This window comes from Mandrillus leucophaeus, unplaced genomic scaffold (genome assembly GCF_000951045.1).
Source record: "Mandrillus leucophaeus isolate KB7577 unplaced genomic scaffold, Mleu.le_1.0 Scaffold645, whole genome shotgun sequence".
NCBI lineage: Eukaryota > Metazoa > Chordata > Mammalia > Primates > Cercopithecidae > Mandrillus > Mandrillus leucophaeus.
In genome coordinates this window covers 1,681,766-1,704,699 of record NW_012106975.1, presented here as the reverse complement: position 1 = coordinate 1,704,699, position 22,934 = coordinate 1,681,766, and the positions used below count along the sequence as shown (strand labels likewise).

The 22,934-nt window shown below is 37.5% G+C and overlaps 1 protein-coding gene across 2 annotated transcripts in view; it reads left to right on the top strand.

Moving 5' to 3' along the window:
- The window catches only part of DISP1 (dispatched homolog 1 (Drosophila)), a 206,324-nt gene that overhangs the window by 80,371 nt on the left and 103,019 nt on the right, over nt 1–22,934 (top strand). Inside the window, exon 2 of one of the 2 annotated variants that reach the window (XM_012000999.1) lies at nt 14,297–14,381. The exons of the other annotated variant lie outside the window; for it this stretch is intronic. The gene's annotated coding sequence lies outside the window, so the exon portion shown is untranslated. The remainder of the gene's footprint in view (nt 1–14,296; nt 14,382–22,934) is intronic. 2 annotated transcript variants of the gene reach the window in all.

The window sequence follows — 22,934 nt, the reverse complement described above, 5'->3', positions numbered from 1 at the left end:
TCTCTCTTTTACTCTTCCTGATTATGTCATAGCTGTGATTGTCAAATTAAGCATCTGTGGCACTGTGGTATCCCATGAACTGCCTCGGCTGTGTCTCTGCTAATTCTAATAAAGGTAGTCTTTTCCAAGTGGACTGAAAAATAAATTAGATGGATAGAACTTGCTCAATTTTAGTTTTTCTTTTATAAATTGTACATATCTGTTGTTAGTAAACAGCAATAACAAGACAAATAAACAATTAAATTGTATTGTGATTGATAGAAGACCTTGAAATGATCCTATACAATTATAAGATTATCTTTTGTTGTGATACACAGGCCCTTGGTTACCTTGAATTTTTTTTTTTTTAGAAAAAAATATATATATACATACACACACACACAGACACTCACATACACATGGAGTAGTGTTTTCTCCTACTGAGATTATTCCTAATTTGTATGACAGAATTAAATATAAAAGCGTCATGATTTTTTGGTGCTTTGCGGTGTGAATAAGTTTGAAAACTACTTCATAGGGCAACTTGGAAGGAGATATATAGGCTTAAACTGATGTATATAATATAGCATTCAGAGTTCCTCCATGTCAATCATGGGGAGACAAGGGGATGACGGAAAAGACCTTTCAGCGACACCTTTCCAAGTCAGATAATGGAGCTCATACACAAATTCCTTTTATACTTCTACGTTTTTCTGATGCTGATGGCAAAGAGAGGTAGGCTATAGAAAATCTGAACAGTGAGTCTTGAGAGAATGGTAGAGACAGCAAGAGAAGCAACGCTTTGAGGTTTATTAGGCAATAATACCAATGATAGGGGTAGCTACCACACCTGTTAGTTTGCACTTGTTTCATATGCTGTCAGGTTCAGACATTCATGTAGTCATGAAATGTTTATTGAGCATCTATTATGTGCTTAAAAATCACACTGCAAAAGCCAGCCAACCTTATTTTCAGATAAAGCTCCACTGACTCTGTGAAGATAAAGTTTAGATCTCCCTGGTAATAATACCTACATTTCTTCCTTAAGGAGGATTAACTTGGTATAGAAGAAGACAACTGAGCACAAATGTAGCTGGCTAGGTGCCAGTTCTTTGAAATTCCTTAACTTGCATAGACTAACCCTGTCAATTCTGAAGGTATAGGAAGCCAGATTGTACTTTGATGTCAGAACTGTTTTGAGAGACCATTTATGTTGTATTTCCTTTGAAGAAGAGTGATTCAAGGCAATCTTTGCTTACATAGGGCCAATGATTTGACCTAGAAAGCCTAGACACAAAAATCCTTTGCCAGAAAAGAGTTGAAAGTAGCTATAAGTGATCTGAAACATCATATTTACTTAAGAGTTTTGAGAGAGATCATTTGGAATTAATCTGGTTTACCTAGAGGCAGAGAATTAGTTGCTCAAAATGATTCCTTATAGGAATTTCTAGTTTGATGTATTGCATCTCTCAGAATTTTTTGGGCACTGGCATGTTTAACTGCAGTCATTTCTGGGTTTGTTTATAGATAAATGCACAACTTTACATAAACACAGAGTATGTGATTGAGACATTTTTTTAAACCAGCTAAAAAAGATTTTGAGTGGGAGAAAAATAATCACAGAAGCTGAAGGTTCAGTTTCAGAGATACCAAGTTATCAGGTTTCTTTCTCAATGTCAGATTAATGGGAAATTGGAAACTGCAAGCTGGCGTATGTTACCCTCTTACACTTTAAAATGTTGCTTGTTAAGGCAGGCACATTTTTAAAATACTTGTTTGAATACCTGAAGTACAAGCCCTTATTTTCCTGCCTGTTTGTCATCCTTCTGATTGGCTGTTCTGATTGTAGCCGGAATATCTGGGCATTTTTCAGGCAGTTGAGATTAAAGAAACTTGTCAGTATTTTCTTCTTCATTACTCTTAAATTCATAGTTCAAAATATTTGTTAGTTTTAAGCATAATAGTTTCCTGAATTAGGTAATTTATAAATGTCACATTGTTTTTGTTTTTAATATTTTTATGTTCAAAATGTTGATGTCTTTGAGAATGGAAATAGATCTTTTGTCCTAATTTGACCAATTGGAACAGGGTGTAGAGGTCACAGTAGCAGAGAAGTGGCACTGCTGAACCATTATAATTCCATTATTTCAGTCACTGATATTAAATCTGGGTTCAGGTTGGGACCCTTTGGGTTCTTGGCTTCAAATCCCTGAAATGTTGACTGTAGAAGTTTCAGTTCACAATTTTGGGTGGATTTTAAAAATTGATCTGCCTGACTGTTTAGGAGCAGGTTGCATTTCATACTAGTTGTTTCATTTAAGAACATTTCTAGGAGATGGTTTAGCTTTATAAAATTACCTGAAATATCACAATACAGTCCTACTTGAGTTTCCTGGATTCACTGGTAAGTAATGGAAAGAAAGACTAACTAGTAATTTTTAAATTTAGATGTACCAGCCAATCATAATGAGTATCACATATGAAATATAGGCTGGCTACTTACTGCATGCATGTGAATGAGACAGAGCAAATCTCTACATACATTATTATATTGAACAAACCATCTTTTAAAAAGTTAAAAATTTAAAATTTTTAAAAATTTTAAAAAGTTAAAAAAGTTAAAAATTTACATAAATTGAAGAAACTAATCTTAAGGAAAATATTTTTTTTTAAGTAAAATTTTCTTTGGTATTTTTATTGGGTGAAAAGGGTAAAAAGTTTTACTTTAAGTAAATTTTTTTCTGGAGCAAGGGAATGCTGAGGGTGGGGTAGTGTAAAAATTGTGAAATTAGAATGCCCAAAGTAATGGGAGAGGCTGTATTAAATTTTGAGTTATGTAGTGTGTTTATCAGAATGTATTCTGTTGCACATTGAAGATAAAAGGCAAACCAGAAAGTATTTAGAAAATTCATATTTTCTCCCACATACTGAGAGAGTAACTACATCTTCTTAAATATCAACAATATTACCTTTTATAGAAAAATTAAAATGCAAGATTTCTTTTTGTTATTTTAGTGACAACTTTATCTTGGGTGACTGGTTATGTTATTTGTGTGTGTGTGTGTGCGCGCGCGCGTGTGTGTGTGTGTGTGTGTATTTGAATGTCTCCGAAGAGATTTCTTAGTTTATTTAGTTGCTTACTTTTTTCTCTCCCTTCAAAAACTTTTTTAAATGGACAAATAATAATTGTACATATCCATGGATATGTACAATACATAGTGATGTTTCTATACATCTGGTGTACAGTGATCAATCCGAGTACTTGGAATATCCATCACCTCAAACATTTATCATTTTTTTTGTGTTGGGAATGTTACTTTGAAACATTTAAGATAAATGTTTTTTTCCCTTAAGATTCCAACTCTTTAAAAATATACTTTATAATTTGGGTGGAGTATAATTTATATTTTTTATTACAATATATGGCATATTTTGGGAAAAGGTATTGGGATTCTTTTGAGGTCAAGAAGTTTTATGTTAAGAACAGAAGAAAAACCCCTCAAAATCTAAGCAGGCTAGCATTAAATAAATTGATGTTTAATCCTTTGAAAGCCAGGGTTTTGTTTGGTATCTAGTTACCTTGTATACCTTGTCTGCTGAACTGATTGATGATAGGTGATTCTGTTTTCCTCCAGTAAGTGCTTTTCCTCAATTCCTTAAGACTCCTGTTTAAAGGGAACTCTTTCAAGAGATTTTCTGATTAAAGGTGAGAGAATGCAAACAGTAGCACTTGGGATAATATCTCTTGGCTTCTGTGATACAGTTTTTCTTCCAAATGTAAATTTTTCATTGGTTTGGTTTATCATTTTCCCCATGCAACTATTTTTTTTTTTCACAGAGCCACATTTTATTATAACTACATGAACTATATATGCCTTGGGCAAAGACTACACAAAACATAGAAACAGGAAATGCCTGTTAGGTTAAGAGACACGAGATAATGAGCAAAAATATCTTCTAAAAATTACTTAATGTTGTCAGCATTATTGTAGTAATATATAATATAAAATGAAGACAATTTCTGATTTCATTATCTTGAAAACTTCTTTTAAACTTGTATTTTCCATTTTGTTGTTTCAGAGCAGAAACCTTAAGGAAGTAGTGAAGTTTTGTATTTTTATTCTATGAATTTAAATGATTTTGAAATCAGTCATAGCTTAGAGCTGTGCCTTTCAAGCTGTATTGTTGGCACATGTTTATAAATATTAAATACCAACTGGAAAGTAGAAGTAAATTGATGTAACTAAAAAAGATTTACTGGCCGGGTGCGGTGGCTCACGCCTGTAATCCCAGCACTTTGGGAGGCCAAGGCAGGCAGATCATAAGGTCAGGAGATCGAGACCACGGTGAAACCCCGTCTCTACTAAAAATACAAAAAATTAGCCAGGCGTGGTGGCGGGCACCTGTAGTCCCAGCTACTCGGGAGGCTGAGGCAGGAGAATGGCATGATCCCGGGAGGCGGAGCTCGCAGTGAGCCGAGATCACGCCACTGCACCCCAGCCAGGGCAACAGAGCGAGACTCCTCTCAAAAAAAAAAAAAGGTTACTTTAGCATATGGAAGGTTATCATCTCTAAACTGTTAATATTTACAAGTGATTTTTTAAAGTGATAAGCTTCCTTACAATGAAATACTTGTCATTATTAAGTAGGCTCATTTATTCAACATGTATAATTATTGCTTTCTATATGACCAGCTTTCCATATGTTAAGAACTGGATATATAATCATTAGTGAGCAAAACATTGATAGGTTCTTCTATTGGAGTTTATGCATTAGTTCATTTGGTAGATAATTGTTGAACACCAACTATGTGCCAGACACTGTTGTATAATTTAGGGTTATGCTTTGTGGAGGGAGAAATAAGTAATAAATACAGTAAGTACTTAGGTAAATGATTAAGATCATTTCAGATAGGGATCAGTACTTCAAAGGCAGTAATACAGGGAGAACTAATGAAGTACTTGAGCTGATCTACTTTACAGACTAGTAGAGGAGATAATTTTAGTATAATTAATCATATAGATAAATATGATAAATGCTGTAAAGGAAAAGCAATGAGTGTTTATGAGAGCTCATAAATAAGGGAGATGAGGAATAGTTCCTTTTGGGGGAATCAGGGAAGACTTCCTGGAGGAAGTAACTTTTGAGTTTACATCTGAGCTACAACTAGGTGTTAGTTTTCTAGGGCTGCCATAACAAGTATGACAAACTGGGTGGTTTAAACAACAGAAATTTATTGTCTCTCAGTTCTGGAGGCTAGAAGTCCAAGATCAATGTGTGGGCGGGGTTACTGGTTCCTTCTGAGGGCTATGAGGGAGGATCTGTTCCATGCCTCTCTCTTATTTTCTGGTGATTTGTTGGACATCTTTGGTGTTACTTGGTTTGTAGACATATTAGCCTGATCTCTGCCTTCACATTCACATTGTGTTCCCCCCTTGTGCTTGTCTGTGTCCAGATTTCCTCTTTTTATAAGGACATCAGTCATACTGCAGTAGGGACCCACCCTACTCCAGTATGAACTCATTTTAACAAATTATCTCTACAACAGCTTTTATTTCCAAATAAGGTCATGTTCTGAGGTACTGAGGGTTAAAAGTTCAATATATGAATTTGAGGTGGACGTAATCCAACCCATAATACCAGGAGTTAGCTAGGTGAAGAGAAGAGGGGGATGACTTCCAGAAGAGAGAACAGTGTGTGTGAAGGTATTGTGTTGGAAAAGCATGGCTCATTTAAGAAACGAAGTGTAGCTGAAGCATAGAAACTGAGAGGAAGAGTGAAGTGACACAATTCCAGAGACATTTTAAAGGTAGAATAGATAGATGGGGCCTAATGACCAGCTGAACATAGTGTGAAGGAAAGAATAATCAAAGATAATTTCCTACCTATAGCTGTGATGAAAGTATTTTCACCATTTTTGGGTAGAAAGACAAATTTCTGCCTGAAATCAAGGGAAAGGCTGAAGCTGGAAATAAGGATTTGGAAGTAAACTATGTTATTGGTCAAAAGTTAGCTAAAATTATTCAGGAAGAATGCCTTTAGATGAGGGCTGGGACCTAGAACCTTAAAAAACATCCATATTTAAAGAGGGGACCAGAACAAAAAGCCAACAAAAAAATCAAAAAAGCAGGAAAAGCAATATGCAGTAAGAAAAACTAGATGGATTACTGCTTGGGAAACCAAGCTAGAAGAGAGTTTTGAGAAGGAGGGACTGGTAGATGGCATCAAATGCTACATGAAGGTAAAGTAGGATAAGACCTGGAGAGAGATCTGATTTCATTTGCCAGTTTGAGGTCCTTAGTGAGTACAACAGGTTATAGAATGGTGAAAGTGGAAGCCAGGATATGTGTGTGTGTGTGTGTGTGTGTGTGTGTGTGTGTGTGTGTGTGTTGAGGAGTAAAAGGCCAATGAGGAAGCAGAAAGAGTAAATATGAACGACTATCTTAAGAACTGGCAATGAAGGGAAGGTGATACAGGGAAGCACATACAAATTTTAGAAGATGGTACAGAGTTTAGGAAAAACATGTATAACTGAAAGCCAAGAGCAAGAAAATTAATGGGGGTGGGGAGAGGAGAGGAGGGAGTGATACTTTAGGTAAAGATACCCAAGAGAAATGTTCCCATTCAAGATTTGCTTCCTGGCATTTCTCAGGAATTTTATGTTTTTCTAGACTCCCAAATGCTGAGAAATTTGGTGGGAAAAGCAGGAAAACAGGCAGGTATTATAATTTTCCTTCAAGTTTAGCAGTCAAGGCAGAGGTTACTGATTAAATTCATTGACACCAAGTCTGCAGCAACAGCAGGAAACATGACACAGAGAGTCAAAGGTTAAGATGGCTATTTCTGGGAAGCTGGAGAGGAACACAGGATGGAAAGCTTTACGTCTTATTGCGGCTTTGCCATGTGCTAGTGTGTATTCCTCACCCTGACTACTGCTAATGGTGAATCATTCTTGCAAATAACAAGTATTAATAAGCTTATTCACATAGTATATTTTGTATATGATTCCAGTGAGTGGTATCCCAAGAAATAATAAGTTTTGACAGCAAAATCTTAAATTGGTCATTTGGACATGTGATTTTTTGTAGTGCTATTAACATTGCTAGGAGATCTGAATGTTACATGACTTGAATACTATACCTAATAATGTTTGCTGAGGGCTCCTGGTGTTTGGTATCTGCTACAGGCTACAATTATTTGTAAATATTTTTGACAGAATAAATGCAAGAGATGATCACAGTGTGGCTGTGGAACACTCTGATGTGAAATCAGAAACATCTGTAATCTGGATTAGCAAAGCAGTATTCATTTTAATGACAAAACCAAAATCAGGGCAAGCATACAAAATATTTTCATTGTTAAAAAAGAAAATGAGCTTAAATGAAGCAAAATGGGTTTGAATGTCCAGCTTGGTGATCATACCAACATCTATGCAACATGAAAGAAAGTTTTCTATATCTGGAATGTTTGTCATGAAACCAAAGTCAAGTCTCAAATAAGGCAATTAATGTTTTATGTGTTTTTAATTTTTATTAAAAATTGGTGGCTTTTAAATATCAAATATTTGTGATATCATCTGTAAATTTTTACATAATTTCTATTTGACATGTGTTAATGTTTACTTCACTTGATGTTTTCTATTATTAGATGTCTATATCAGGTAGAGATCATTTTTATGTTATGAAAATATCGATCTTATCACAACACCACAATATATTGGTTGATAATTATAAACCATGCCTTTATTATTAAATCTTTTGTGTTACAGAAAACTACTAAAACTTTAGTGGTTTTCTACTAAATGGATAATAACCCTATCACGGAAAAATTATTCACTGTATAGAATAATTAGTGTCACTCATTATTGTCACAGGATCCTTGGGGTGTTACTTGCCAGCTGGAAACCTCTGTAGCTGGCGGAGCCTTCTTCCTGAGCATTGCTTGTGCCTGCTGGCCTCATTCCGCCCACTCGACCTGGCAGGCTGTGCTTGGCTCATGCTACCGGCCCGGATCCCACACCTGCCAAAGGCAAGCCAGGCCGGAGCGGTGAGGGCTGTGTGGGCGAGTGAGCGTGAGGTCTGGCCGCTGTGCACAGCTAGGCACATCAGCTGCTATGGCAGGGCGGGCAGCTCCAGGCGCCAGCACTGACTCCATGGAAGGCTGCGGCTGGACCAGATGTACTGCATCCAGCTTCCACTGCAGGCATTCATGTCTGGAAGCTTGGAGACGCCAGGAACTGCAGAGCCCAAAAGAGAGTGTCACAACCTTGGCTCCGGGAGCCCCTAGGTGTGGGCTCCCTTCTCTCCTTGTGGCCCACAATGTGGCTAATGGAGGGGGGCATGTTTCAGCCCTGTTTGTGTTACAGCTCTTTCAGTCCTGCCATTCGGCGGGTCCTGAGTTCTTGTCTGGTATCCAGGAATAATGAGGTACATGGACAACTGAAGGGTGAGCAAGGTGGAGAGGAGCTTCATTGAGTGGCAGAACAGTTCTCAGGAGACCCGAAGTGGGTAGCGCCCTCCCGCAGGCAGGTCATCCTGCGGGAGGTGAAGTGAGTAGTTCCTTCTCCCAGCTGGTAGTCCTCATGTCTGTGTGAGTCTGACACACTGGGTGGGTGGTTATGGGTCTCATAAGGCAGAAAGTGTGTGCTGGTTGACCCATGGGTGGGCCCAGAAAAAGCTCCCTAAGTTCTCACTCCCAGTGCAGACTTCACCTAGAACTGATAGCCCGGCCCGCAGCGTTCAGGCCGTCCCTGGCTTGAAGGTGGGGCTTCAACACGGACCTATCCCTTTCCACCTAGGAGCCAGTCTGCCTCCTGACACCATAAGTCACTTCAGTCTATCATGCCCAGCTTGTTCCTGCAGAGGGGCACCTGTAGGCCAATGGCTGAGCCACCCTCAGTGCCCCCTCGGGCTCCCTCCTATCCCCGTAGGCACCCAAAGTCCAGAGGGGACTGAGACAGTAGGGGGCTGGAGTGTCAGCACTGCCTCAAGTATGCGCACACCCGGCCAGGTTGCGACAGCGCCTGGACTTGGCTTCAACTTTGCTCCGAAATCAGAGCGGGTGCTGGGAGCAGGGAGAGGCCAGGCAGCGGGAGCAGCCTCTTCCAGGCCGGTGGGGACAGGGGGCTTCCCGGGCTCCCAATAGTGCAGAGATGCCTGGGTCTGCAGCCATGGCTGGGTAGCTGTCGCTGCGCCTGGGAGCATGGGGCTCCTGCCTTGCAATTAGGAAATGGGTGGGGCTCCCACCTGTTCCCGGCTCCTGCTGGCTCCCTGGAACAGGCACCCCGAGCCCGGCTGTGCCTCCCCTGCTACAGCTGGCGACACTGCAGCGGCTGCCCCAGACGGGCTGCGGCTGCCATCATTATTATTTAAGAACACATAAATAAATCTTTGAAAAATACAGAATAAGTTATGAGGTTGAGAATTCTTGTAGATTCCAATTTATTTCCTAAAGATTTAGAAACACCACCTTTGAGACTGATTTGACCCAAAGGCTGGGATTAAAGACCCACAGGTAGAAAAATAAGCATCTGAGTAGGGACACCCTTTCTTTTTTCCTTTTTCTGAGGGAAGGATTTCAGGATAGGTAGAAATACAGATGAATTTGAAAATCTAGAGAATAGTTTCAGTTTTCTTTCCAAAGAAGGAGTACACTCACACTCCTTAATTGTGATGGACAAAGGGCGGGGCTGGGATACCAGAGGTAGGTTGTTAGGGTTTGAAACAGCTGACCAGGGATGAACCTAAGGAGATACTGTCCAGTTGAAGGCTCAGCTGAAGTGTATCAGGGAAATTCTGAAAGGCTCATTAGGAACCTTTTATAGACCTTGGTGCTTTTTTGCCACTGTACTCCTTCCAAGTAGTTAATCGAATACCAGTCAACTTAGAAAATAAATTCAACACATTTTACTGTTAATTTGGTTTATTTATTAAGAATAACTGATTTTTAAAAAATAATGAAATACAAATTTCTGCCATTTATCTCATCATTTTTTGCAACCTGTGATTTTCTTTTTCTTTGTGAGAGAATGCTGGGAATACATCAGTAGTTGCCCAGTTCTGACTCTTTATAACAAACACAAGAATTAATGTACATTTTATCTCTTTAAAAGAACATGATTGATAAACAGATCAATGGAACAGAATAGAGTCCTGAAAGACCCACACATATATGGCCAATTCATTTTTCAGCAAAGGTGCCAAGGTAATTCAATGAAGAAGGATCAGTCTTTTCCACATATGATGGGTTAACTGCATCTCTTGCAGATGGAGAAGGAAAACTTGATCTCTATCCCACAGCAAATTTTCTAAAAGTAGATTATAGGCCTAAATGCTATAAACCTAAGGCTATGAAACTTTTAGAAGAAAACATAGGGAATCTTTGTGACCTTAGGAAAGGCAAAGATTTCTCAAGATTTTTTTTTTAAAAACCTATTCATAAGATTTTTTTAAAGTTTTGATAAATTGGACTTTATCATACTTACAAATTTCTGCTTTTCAAAATATACCATTTAAAAAATGAAAAAGCGAGGCGACCAGGTGCAGTGGCTCATGCCTGTAATCCCAGCAGTTTGGGAGGTCGAGGTGGGAGGATAGCTTTACCTCCAGGAATTTGAGACCAGCCTGGGCAACATAGGGAGAGGAGACCCTGTCTCTACAAATGAAAAAAATTAGCTGAGCATGGTGGTGCATGCCTGTGGTTCCAGCTATTGGTAGGCCGAAGTGGGGGGATTTCTTGAGCCTGGGAAGTCAAGGCTGCAGTGAGCCGTGATGCTGTCACTGGACTCCAGCCTGGGCGACAGAGCACACTCCTGTCTCAAAAAAAAAAAAAGAGGCCGGGCGCGGTGACTCATGCCTGTAATCCCAGCACTTTGGGAGTCCAAGGCGGGTAGATCACCTGAGGTCAGGAGTTTGAGACCAGCACGACCAAGATGTTGAAGCCCCGTCTCTACTAAAAATACAAAAATTAGCTAGGTGTGGTGGGGGGCGCCTGTAATCCCAGCTACTCCAGAGGCTGAGGCAGGAGAATTGCTTGAACCTAGGAGGTGGAGGTTGCGAGCTGAGACGGCGCCATTGCACTTCAGCCTGGGTGACAGAGTGAGACTCTGTCTCAAAAAAAAGGAAAGAAAAGTAAAAGGAAAAAGCAAGGTACAAAGTAGGAGAAAATATTTGTAATACAATATGTGACAAAGGGCTTGTATCTAGGATGTTGAAAGAACTCTTACATGACAAACAACTTTTAAAAGGTGAGCAAAGACTTGAAAAGACACACAAAGAAGATGTACAGATGGCCAATAAGCACATGAAAAGATGAGCATCACCATTAGTCATCAGGGAAATTATTTAAAACCCACAATGAGATACCATTTATAACTGCCAGAATGGCTAAAATGAAAAAGACCAAAGATTTCAAGTATCAGAGAGAATGAAGAACAAGTGTAAAATGGCATAACCACTTGGAAAGTTTTGGAGTTTCTTAGTCAGCATGCATGTACCTTATGACCCAGTAATTCCCTACATACATGAAGACATGTGCCCACAAAAAGACTTACTTATGAGTGTCCATGTCAATCTTATTCGTAATAGCCCCAAACTGAAAACAATCTAAGTATCCATGAATAGGGAAGTGGACAAACAAAATTTGATATAATCATTCAGTGGCATACTCCTCAGCAATGAAAAGACAGTGTGGATGAATCTTATAGATATCTGTTGAATAAAAGACTAGGCACAAAAGAGTATATATTATATGTATTATGTAGTTCCATTTAGGAAGTTCTAGAGCAAGCAAAACTATGATGATAGAAATTAGATCAGAGGTTGTCTGGGATGGGATATAGTGGGGAGATTACTACAAAGGGGTACAAGAGAACTTTTGGTGGTGATGGAAATATTTTATAACTTCATTGAGGTTGTGGTTTCATGGATGCATCTATTCATTGTCAAAACTCATTGCACTATGTGTTTAAAATTTGTACATTTTATTGTATATAAATTATACCTCAAAGTTGTTTAGAAATAAAAACATGAAACTTTAAAAAATAATGAAAAATATTGTTAGCATATAGTTTTGTATCCTTTTTAAAAGCCTTTGTCAGCTAAATTTATGGAGATTTGTACTGTATTTCTAGGATACTTTATTAAGCTTTCTAGGTGGCAATTCAATGAACCTGTCATTAATAATTTCATTTTGCACCTAATGGTTGTGGTTAAATCTAGAAATAATGAGCTAAGCCTTATTCCCTCAGGGAAACATTTCTTAACATCTATCACTTTCACTTTCACTTGAATGTTTTTATTTTAAAAATACATACCAGTTTTATTATATTTACTTTTCTGTATGTACAGAGGCTAAAGTACTTGGTGTTTTAAACATACATGTAATGTAAAAACATGTACATGTCCATTTCAGATTTATTTTCAAAAAGATATTCCCCATCGAATCTGAATCATAGGAATATTTAAGTCTTAAATCTTCCCAGTAAGTAGTACATTTTTACTGTAATTTTTTCCCCTGCTTTGTTCTTGATATCCTCCCGATGAACTGGTGACATCTGATATTCACTAGTCATGTTCGTTGAGGAAAAATGTTCGTTGAGGAAAAACATACACTTTCTTATTAAATCTACTTATCTGTGAAGTTTTGGTCAGGGATTTTAGCTTTTAGTATGTGGATTATGTCTTACAGTATGTGGAAGAAATTTCACTGCAGGGATACAAACATTGTTTTGGGTGGAAAAAGCCTGCACTAGCAGATGTAGTATAAAAGTTGAAGCCAGTATCAAAATGTCTTTTTCAGAAGTGGTAAATAGATTTTTTTTTTAAGCACTGAGATCATAGAGCCAATTGTTGGGGAGGGAACACAGTTGCTGAAGTATCAACTTTGTTTTTGTGTGGCCTAGAGTGTTCTTAAAGAGTAAAAGTGATTTTGTTGAAAAACAAATGGAAAATTCTTAATTTGTAACTCTTGAAACTTCCTGCCAAAAATTTTTTGAAGTGTTCCTTCATTTGTTCACATTCAGGAATATATTAATACACTTATCCCTTAAACCATTTTACATATTGAGTACCTATGTGCCATGTACCATTGGTTTTTTTTTTTTTGAATTTCAACTTTTATTATAGATTAAAGTGTACACATTCAGGTTTGTTACTTGGGTAAACTGAGGCTTGGGGAATTTAATAATAACAGAATTTTTTTGAATTAAAAGATGCCTAATGGTTTAAAACATTTTCAAATGTGTCACTCACATGACCCACACGACAGTTTATTGCACTTGGCAGGAAGATACTGTGTTCAGTGTTTAATAGATAAGGTATGAGGCTGCTTTCAGGGTTTGGTTATATTACTTATTTTCATTGCCTTATGTCTACTGTATATCTCAGCTAAACTTCATGACTAGTTTAAATTATCTCTCTAGTTGATATACTTGGGCCCTGATCTGGTTTACTTGTGCACACACCTAACATGAAGTTATTTTAACCTTGTGACATTTAATCTTTAATGTTTCTGGAGAAAAGAATTAAATACCTTTTTACAAAATAAATTATGAATACCTTTTAAGCAGCTTCTATTTGAAATAACACTTTATATAAATATAGGAATATATAACATTCTTATGTAGGAATACTTTGTATGGATATAGTCCTTTATCTTTTTGATTCCTACAAGCAAGGCCATGAGAAAACCAAGGCTCACAGAAATTATGTTTAATACAGTCTTTCCATGTCATTGTGCTGCCTCCCCCAAATTTCAGCCTGTTTGAATTTGGGGGAGGGGTTGTGAGGGGAGCAAGAAAATAGTCTCAGGTTCTAACATAGGATATTTAAAACATTTTTAAAAGTTGCTTGTTTTCAGTATCTGCCAGAGAAATAATCAGAACATGTCTTCTTAGTTGATGAATTATCATGGGTGATTTTCAAGTTGGTGAAATGGTTAAGAGTAATTAAATAAATGGTTGAGAGTATTTTGGGCATTAAATGCTAACTTTTATGTGCATCAGGTAGTCAAAATAAAATCTCCATCTTAATTATGTCCTCACTGCCAAGGGTGAGGGTCTTGTTTGATATTGTCTGGCTTACAGGATTGAGATTGTTTAACCTAGAGCAAGAGGAAATTTTTTTTTTTAAGAGATGAGATCTTGTGCTGTTGTCTAGACTGTAGTGCAGTGGCATGATTATAGTTCACTGCAGCCTCAAATTCCTGGACTCAAGGGATCCTCCTGCCTCAGTCCCCTGAATACTTGGGATTACAGGCGTGAGCTACCACACCTACCTCAGCAAGAGCAAATTTTTCTTTTTTTTTTTTTGTTTGACAGGGTCTCACTCTTGCCCAGGCTGGCCTTGAACTCCTGGGCTCAAGCCATCTATCTGCCTTGACCTCCCAGAGTGTTGGGATTACAGGTATGAGCCACCATGCCTGGCCAGCAAGAGGAAGTTTAATGTTAAGTACTATGTAGAGCTGATTGTTCCCTTAATGAAAAATTTCTAAAAAATCATGATTTTGTTTTTAGCAACCCCCAAAATGCTTCTGACTTCAAGAGTTCAAATAATTTTACTGTAAAGTTTAATAAAAGGCATAAGATATGCTGTGTAATTATGTAAACTGGTAAGATTAAAACAAGTAAAATACACGTAGTTTAGTTCTTAAAATCATCATATACATTTTCTTATTAACATTAATCAGTAGAATTGAGATTGAATATAGTACAGCAGTTATGAATTTAGGCTCTAGATTCAGACTGTCTAGGTTTGAATGTAAATTCTATCACTTTCTCATTGTATAACTAGGGACAACATTTTTAAGCCTTAGTTTTCTGATTGATAAAATGAGGATAATCTTAGTGCTTGCCTCTTTTGCTAAGAATGAGGATTAAAATGATATATGTGAAACCATTTATGTCATACATACCCATTCACATGATACAGTTAATTTGGATTGTCTATGTCAGTAGATGAGATACATAAAAAAGAAAATCCAGTTGATGAGTAGTTTTGACATTATTGCATACTTAATTTGTGGATTTTCAGTGCTTCTGTTTTCTTTTTTCTGTTGGAGATCCTACTGAGTAATGAATTAATTATGATATGGAAAAGTAATGATCCTCAACACATTTGTAAACTACATACTTGGATAATCGGAAAAACTGAAACTTAACTGTACTTATGCTTTAAATTAAAATAGCAACAACCAAAATACCCAGAACATACTTTTAAGGCAGGATAATAACTCATCTGACAAATTAGAGATAGGAGATCAAGATGAAGGTGGTGAAGTCAATGATGTTTTTAGTTGATTGCAGTATGATCTCCATCAAGTTAACTATTATTTTTACTAATATATGAACAGAGTGATGAGTGGGAGCTAAAGTTAGGTACTTTGTGGGGAAATCTATGCATTATTTCTAAGGAGCTGTAGGACTGAGAAAGGTATTTTACTTGTTTTGTGTTGTTTTTAAAATGAGAAAAAAGCATATTTGTATGCTGTTGGGAATGATCCAACAGAGAGGGAAAATGAGAAAGATGAGAAGTATTTGATGGTCTTGTTGAGTAGATGAGAGGAATTGGAATATAGTACACAAATAGATTATTTTTAGAAGTGAGGACAGATTATCTCTAGAAACATGCAGGATTGCAGAAAACTAACCCACAAACAGATACTGGTGGGTGAATCGCTCTGGTGGTGATAAATTGTGGAAGTTCTCTTCTGATTGCTTGTATATTCTTACTGTATTCTTAGTGAAGTAGGTCATGAGTCAAGCTTGAGGATGAAGGATTCGTGAGAGATTTGAGGAGCCAGGAAAGCATATGAAATAGATATCTGAAAGAAAAGGAGAAAGTATTAACAGTGACTAGAGACAAAAAATAGGTTTTCTACCAAGAATGAAAATGAAGATTGAAAATTAACTTCTCATAGATGACAAAGGCAATGGAATAATACCTTTAAAGTACTAAGGGAAATAATTTAAGGGTAAGAGTGAAAAACAAAGATATTTGGGGACCTGCAGAGGCTGAGGATGTAATACTTATAGATTTTTGTTCGTTTGTTTTTGTTTTTGAGATGGGGTCTCACTCACTCTGTCACCTGGACTGGAGTGCAGTGGCACAATCTCTGCTCAGTGCAACCTCTACCTCCCAGGTTCAAGTGGTTCTCTTGCCTCAGCCTCCTGAGTAGCTGGGATTACAGGCATCACCACCACACCTGGCTAATTTTTGTATTTTCAGTAGAGACGGAGTTTCACCATATTGGCCAGGCTGGTCTGGAACTCCTGACCTCCAGTGATCCACCTGCCTTGGCCTCCCAAAGTGCTGGGATTATGGGTGTGAGCCACTGGCCAATACTCATAGATTTTTGTCGGAAATGCTACAGAAGCATATACTTCACTAAAAGGAAATTGAACCCAGATGGAAAATGTGAGATATAAGAATCAAAATGAGCAAAGAAATGGGTATTTTGGTATGTCTAAATACATATTATAAAAAGTAAATACTAAATTTATATATGTAAATATATTTACTAGGATATTGGATAACTTGGGATATCTGTTTTAATATAACCAATTGCTTATTTTTTCTTTCCCTTTGTGATGAGAGTTCTGCCGACTGTTTTTAAAGAGCTCAGATTTTTTAAGCTGGCTTTGTGATCACTGTTTAAGAACTTTAGATGTAGTGTGACCTTAATCTACACTATGTAAAATTAGATGGTATCATAGATATTTGACATTGCCTTCTAAGTACACTAAAGATTACTAGTCTAAATTCTTTATGAATCAGATACCTAAGCCATTCCTAGGTTCTGAGGTGTCTACTCAGAGGTTAGGGAAGAGAACTACTTCTGTGCATTAGAAGACTTATGTTTGGGTCTTTCCTCAGAAGGAGGCAGTAGAGTGCATAAACATCAAATTTGTGCTTAAATACATTTTATTTTTATTTTAATCTGCTTCAGTGTTTGTGTGGCAGCCTTACTTAGATCAAATAAAACCTAGCATATGAGCTGTGTACTCCTGCCATTCAAATTCCTTTTATGGAAAAGAAAAATAGTCTTCTTATTCATTTCCCTAATCGGGAAGGATGAAGCTAATAGTTATTGGACAAAAGCTGAAAAAATATTCTCATGTCCATGTAAAGGTTTAGACATCTTTTAAAACCAGTACCTGCCAATGTGAGGTTTTTAATGTATTTTACATTTCCAAAATTAAAAAGTAATCTCCAAGATTGTCTGAACTACTTGTTAGATAGAAAATATATTTGTGTGAGCTTCTGAAGCCTCTGCACTTAAGTAGTCATTCAGTCTTCACTATTACATCATAAGTCATTACTAAGCCTTTTGTTCTGAGCTATACTGAAGATGTTATTTATATAGAAACATACTTACAGATGTTTTCAGTATCATTTAGTACATTAATTAGTATTCATGATGTTAAAAAGAGACTAAAGTTTATTTCTGATAGCTTCTTTCTTAATATGATATGTTATATAAATTTAGAAACGGTAATTTATCTTTAATTTATTCAGAGACTCTTTTTTTTGTTTGTTTGTCTTGAGATGAAGTCTTGCTCTTTCGCCCAGGCTGGAAGATAGTAGCGCAGTCTCAGCTCACTGCAACCTCTGCCTGGCAGATTCAAGCAATTCTTCTACCTCAGTCTCCTGAGTAACTGGGAATACAGGCACACACCACCATGTCTGGCTAATTTATGTATTTTTAGTAGAGACAGGGTTTCACCATATTGGCCAGGCTGGTCTTGAACTCCTGACCTCATGATCTGCCCGCCTCGGTCTCCCAAAGTGCTGGGATTATAGGCGTGAGCCACTGCCCCGGCCTCATATTTTAACTAATAATTTCCAGTCATTTGATTATATTTTTGGAATATTTTTACTTTCAAAAACTGTATTTGTTACCAGAAAGACATAAAAACTACTCATGCTGCAAATATGCATGCTGGTAAATACAAATCAGATCATTTATTTCGGGACTGATTTTATTGACTTTTTAGGTGAGGATTCTATTATTAATAGATCTTAAATAAGAAAGAAGTAACTATCATAAACCGATTTAGAACAAGTTGGAGCATAAAAACACTAAAAATAACATGGATTATGATGTATTAAGTGTTCTCCAGTTAAAATATTATTTTATAAACAGTTAAATAATTTAAGAAATATTTCTTCCCTTAAATGTTAGTTCTACATCAGACTAGTCTCAGATGCATATTAATAATGCTCAGAATGGAAAACATACACCTGTGGTAAAAGAATATGTCATGGTAAATATGTTTACACAGCTGTGTGGTAATGTTAGTTATTACAGAGTACATTTGCAGAATCATGTAATGAGCCTCATTTTCAAACAACCATTAACTTTGGCTTAGAAATGGCTAATTAAAGAATAACTTCATTTTTCAAATGCAGACTGTACAAACAATATATAGCATCACTGTAGCTGTCTTCTTAACTGAACATATAAATTTGATTGTAAGTATATGTTGGCTAATTTTGAGGAAATTCAAACTTCTTATAAGACTATTTCTTATTTATAATTTATACTTTCATTGCATATAATGCCTACTCTTTTAGTACCAGACTGAGTTTCCATTAAACTTTATTGCACTTACATGGACTCTTCTGTCAAGCTTCAATAAAATTATAAGATTGACTTAATTGGGTCTATCTGAAAGCTTCCTTTATCATTAATAAATTTTATTTATTCCATGGGGTTATTAGTCTTGGACAACTTGTATGACTTCATTCAAACTTGTTCTAGAATATGAATAAATATTATTTAAAAATTAAGCATGAGTAGAAGCAAATTTTAAAATATTGTCATAGGACTTTGAGGATTTACTCAAGAGTGCATAAAATGTTACCGTGAACTATGTATTGCTGTAGTGCTATCTGTAAAAATATGCTGTCTAAAAAGTTTAACAAGCAGTGGGTGGTTTCATCCATTCGTCTCACTTTGGAGCACCTGCTAGGTAAACTCCAGAAACATCAAGAAGGAAGGCTTGTTTCCTGCCCTCAAGTATTTTAGTTTCCTTCTACTGAGCGTCAACGTTTAGCTACCAGCAGTTACTTTTTTTAAAACCTACCGCTTGAGAGGCAGATCCTGCAAGTGTATTCAACATACAAATAGTGGCATCTTTATTAGACCCGTAGCTCTTTTTAGAGCTCTCTAAAATGGATATTAAGTTATAAGAAGACCAGGAAAGAAAATATAACAGATTCGTGGCATATTTATTTCCACTCCTGGAAAAAACAGTTTGATGTGCTTTGGGGGTACTTTTTTCTTGTTTGAACAATTTAACTTCTAAGGTGGATACAAAGTTGTCAGAGGCTTTTGAACCAGAGCAACTCCATCCCTTTGAACCAGAGCAACTCCATCTTAAATAGGGACTGGGTAAAATAAGGCTGGGATCTGCTGGGCTGCATTCCCAGGAGGTTGAGGCATTCTTAGTCACAGGATAAGACAGGAGGTCGGCACAAGATACTGGTCATAAAGACCTTGCTGATAAAACAGTTGCAATAAAGAAGCCGGCCAAAACCAGCCAAAACCAAGACGGTGATGAGAGTGACCTCTGGTCGTCCTCACTGTACACTCCCACCAGCGCCATGACACTTTACAAATGCCATGGCAACATCAGGAAGTTACCCTATATGGTCTAAAAAGGGGATGCATGAATAATCCACCCCTTGTTTCGCATATAATCAAGAAATAACCATAAAAATGAGCAACCAGCAGCCCTCTGGGCTCCTCTGCCTATGAGAGTAGCCATTCTTTTATTCCTTAATAAACTTGGTTTCTTGATAAACTTGCTTTCACTTTGCTTTGTGGATTTGCCTCTAATTCTTGCTCAGACCCAAGAACCCTCCCTTAGGGTCTGGATCAGTACCCCGTTGAGTAACAAGGTCATGAGGTGTTTGGAGTTGATTTAAGGTTAGTCATGGAAGATTTTGACCTTGGTCTTTTTTCACACCACTTAGCATGGTGACTAACACATAGCAAGTACTTCATAAATATTTATTGAATGAATGAATGAGTAAATAAATAAGGATTGATAAAATAGTGGCCATTGATTTGCAGAAAAGGAGAGCCTTCTAGCAGAGGGAGAACTGAGGCAGGATTGTTGTGGAGGCAAGAATTGTGTACCGGTTTGCTAGGTTGGTCAAGAGATGAGCTCAGGATAGATGAGGATTCTAATAATCAGAAGGACTTCCATGTTAAACTCAATTCACTTTAGTATGAGAGCCCTGGGTCATGAATGTCTAGTCTAAGTAAAATTAGTTTTATTAACTCTACAGGAGTAAAACGGGGAAGAAACTAGAGCAGAGATTCTCCAAGTGTGGTCCCACACCCAGCAGCTTTAGCATTATCTGGGAGCTTGTTAGAAATGCAAATTCTAGGGCCAACCCAGAACTACTAAATGGGAATTTCCCGGTGAGGAGCGAGGAGGAGGGAGACTCAGCAACCTGTATTTTAGTGGGCCCTTCAAGGGATTCTGATATCCTTAGGCTAACATTTGAGAACCACTGGGCTGGAGGAGGAAAATCAGGTACCAGGTAAAAGCAGTGAGATTAGAGATTATAGAAGAGATCATTACTAAGATTATTTCCAACTGTAAATTGGATGATTTAAAGAGTTGATTATGGCTGGGTGCAGTGGCTCGTGCCTGTAATCCCAGCACTTTGGGAGGCCGAGGTGGGTGGATCACGAGGTCAGGAGTTTGAGACCAGCCTGACCAACATGGTGAAACCCCGTCTCTACTAAATATACAAAAATCAGCCAGGTGTGGTGGCATAAGCCTATAATCCCAGCTACCCAGGAGGCTGAGGCAGGAGAATTGCTTGAACCCTGGAGGCGGAGGTTGCAGTGAGCTGAAATTGTGCCATTGCATTCCAGCCTGGGCAACAGAGCAAGATTCCGTCTCAAAATAAATAAAGAAATACATAAAATAAAATAAAGATTTGATTATTTAGTATGGCTGTGCAGGGATGATTAATCATTGGATGTACAGAGTTTTTTTAAAAAAAAAATAGAGATGTTTGCACTTTGGTGGAGAACCATTAGGCTTTCAGCTTCATGGGTGAAAGAACTCATTTTTACCAGTTACCCAAAAGTAACTGGAAAGTACAATGTCAATTTATTGTGTATAGTAGATTAAAAAAACTGGCTCAAATCAGAACAGTACACTTTCATTTGGTATGTTGATTATCTTAGAAGATAAAGTTATCAATCAAAGAGGTTGTGTGCCGAAGGATCACTTGAACACAAGAGTTTGAAGTTACAATGAGCTATGATTATGCCACTGCACTCTAGCCTGGGTGACAGAATGAGACCCTGTCTGTAAAAAAATTTTTAAAAAAAGGTTGTGTGAGGAACAGATAATTAAATCAGAGGCAGTTGGATCTTTTTTTTTTGAGATGGAGTCTTGCCCTGTCGCCCAAGCTGGAGTGCAGTGGCGCGATCTCGGCTCACTGCAACCTCTGCCTCCCAAATTCTCCTGCCTCAGCCTCCCGAGTATCTGGGATTACAGATGCCTGCCACCATGCCCAGCTAATTTTTGTATTTTTAGTAGAGATGGGATTTCACCATGTTGGCCAGGCTGGTCTTGAATTCCTGACCTCTTGATCTGCCCACCTTGGCCTCCCAAAGTGCTAGGATTACAGGCGTGAGCCACTGTGCTTGGCCTGGATGTTCTTAAACAATATTTTAATTGAAATCAATAACCTAGTGAATTTATTTTCTTCATAGCATAAATATGTCAGTGTAAAATAAGTAGAAGCCTTTTCCAGATGCAAAGACAATATTTTTCTAATCACTACAGAAGATACCCTGATTAATTTTTAGTTTTTGACTCTTTGCTTTAAAAAAAACCAAAAATTCATGGAGATTATTATTTTTCTCTTTGTGATGTTGATATACTACACTTTGTAAATTTATTGTATCGTGGTGCTGTTTGGGATACGCCTCATTCTTCCTTAGAATACGCACAAAAGACTTGGGATGGGTTACTTCTGAGGATGATGTGGGCTGCATGGGTCAAAACCATTCAAGTTGATTCATGTTCATTTCAGTTTTTGATTTAAGATAAACATCTTTTAGAATTCTATAATTGTATTGAATTATATCCTGAATCATATTAAATTATATTGTATATATAGATACACATTTATATCTATAAATGTATTGAATTCTATAATTCAATAATGTATGTAGAGAACAGAGGAAGTCAGAAAGAGATGTGTCAACACTGTGTATGATTTATACCTATCAGCTCCCTGGTTTTCTTAAAATTGTAACTGAAGCTCATTATGAATAACCCAGGATTATTACATTCATTTGGATAAGATGGACAGTATGGTTGCTATAAATCAAAGCAAGTAAAACCTATATGCCACTAGGATTGTTTATGAATGTGTTATTTCTCTTGTTATTCAGGATCCCATTGACATGTTTGCATATATGCACATTTACTTGAACTTATGTGAAAATTATCAGCATGTATCAACTCTTCTATAGTCAGCACCATGCTGAGCACCCCAGTGTCAAGGAGGAACACAGGAGAGTTCCAGTCAGGTGGCTCCATGCAGGTCTTGTTTCAGCACCATATCCCACATGGCAACAAAAGGATATACAAGATAAAACTAAAACGACATACCTAGTCTCAAAATCAAGACAAACATCTCTAAGGACCAGGAGGTGACCAGAAATAGAAAGTGATAAGTAGCCCTGGAACTCTGAGACTGCCAAGCTCCTGGCCAGAAGCAGAAAGTTGCTTAACTACCCCTCAGCCGCTTCTCAGGAGATGGGGGAGCTCTTGCCTGAAGGAAGGGATGGAAGCCAGGAGAATCCTTCCCCCTGCCTGTTTTCCATCATTGACACTAAAATGTTAGCTGCCAGCTCTGCCTGGGGCTGTGGTCTTACTGTAAGCTGTGAACTAAGAGGCAAAAGTAGGATAAAAA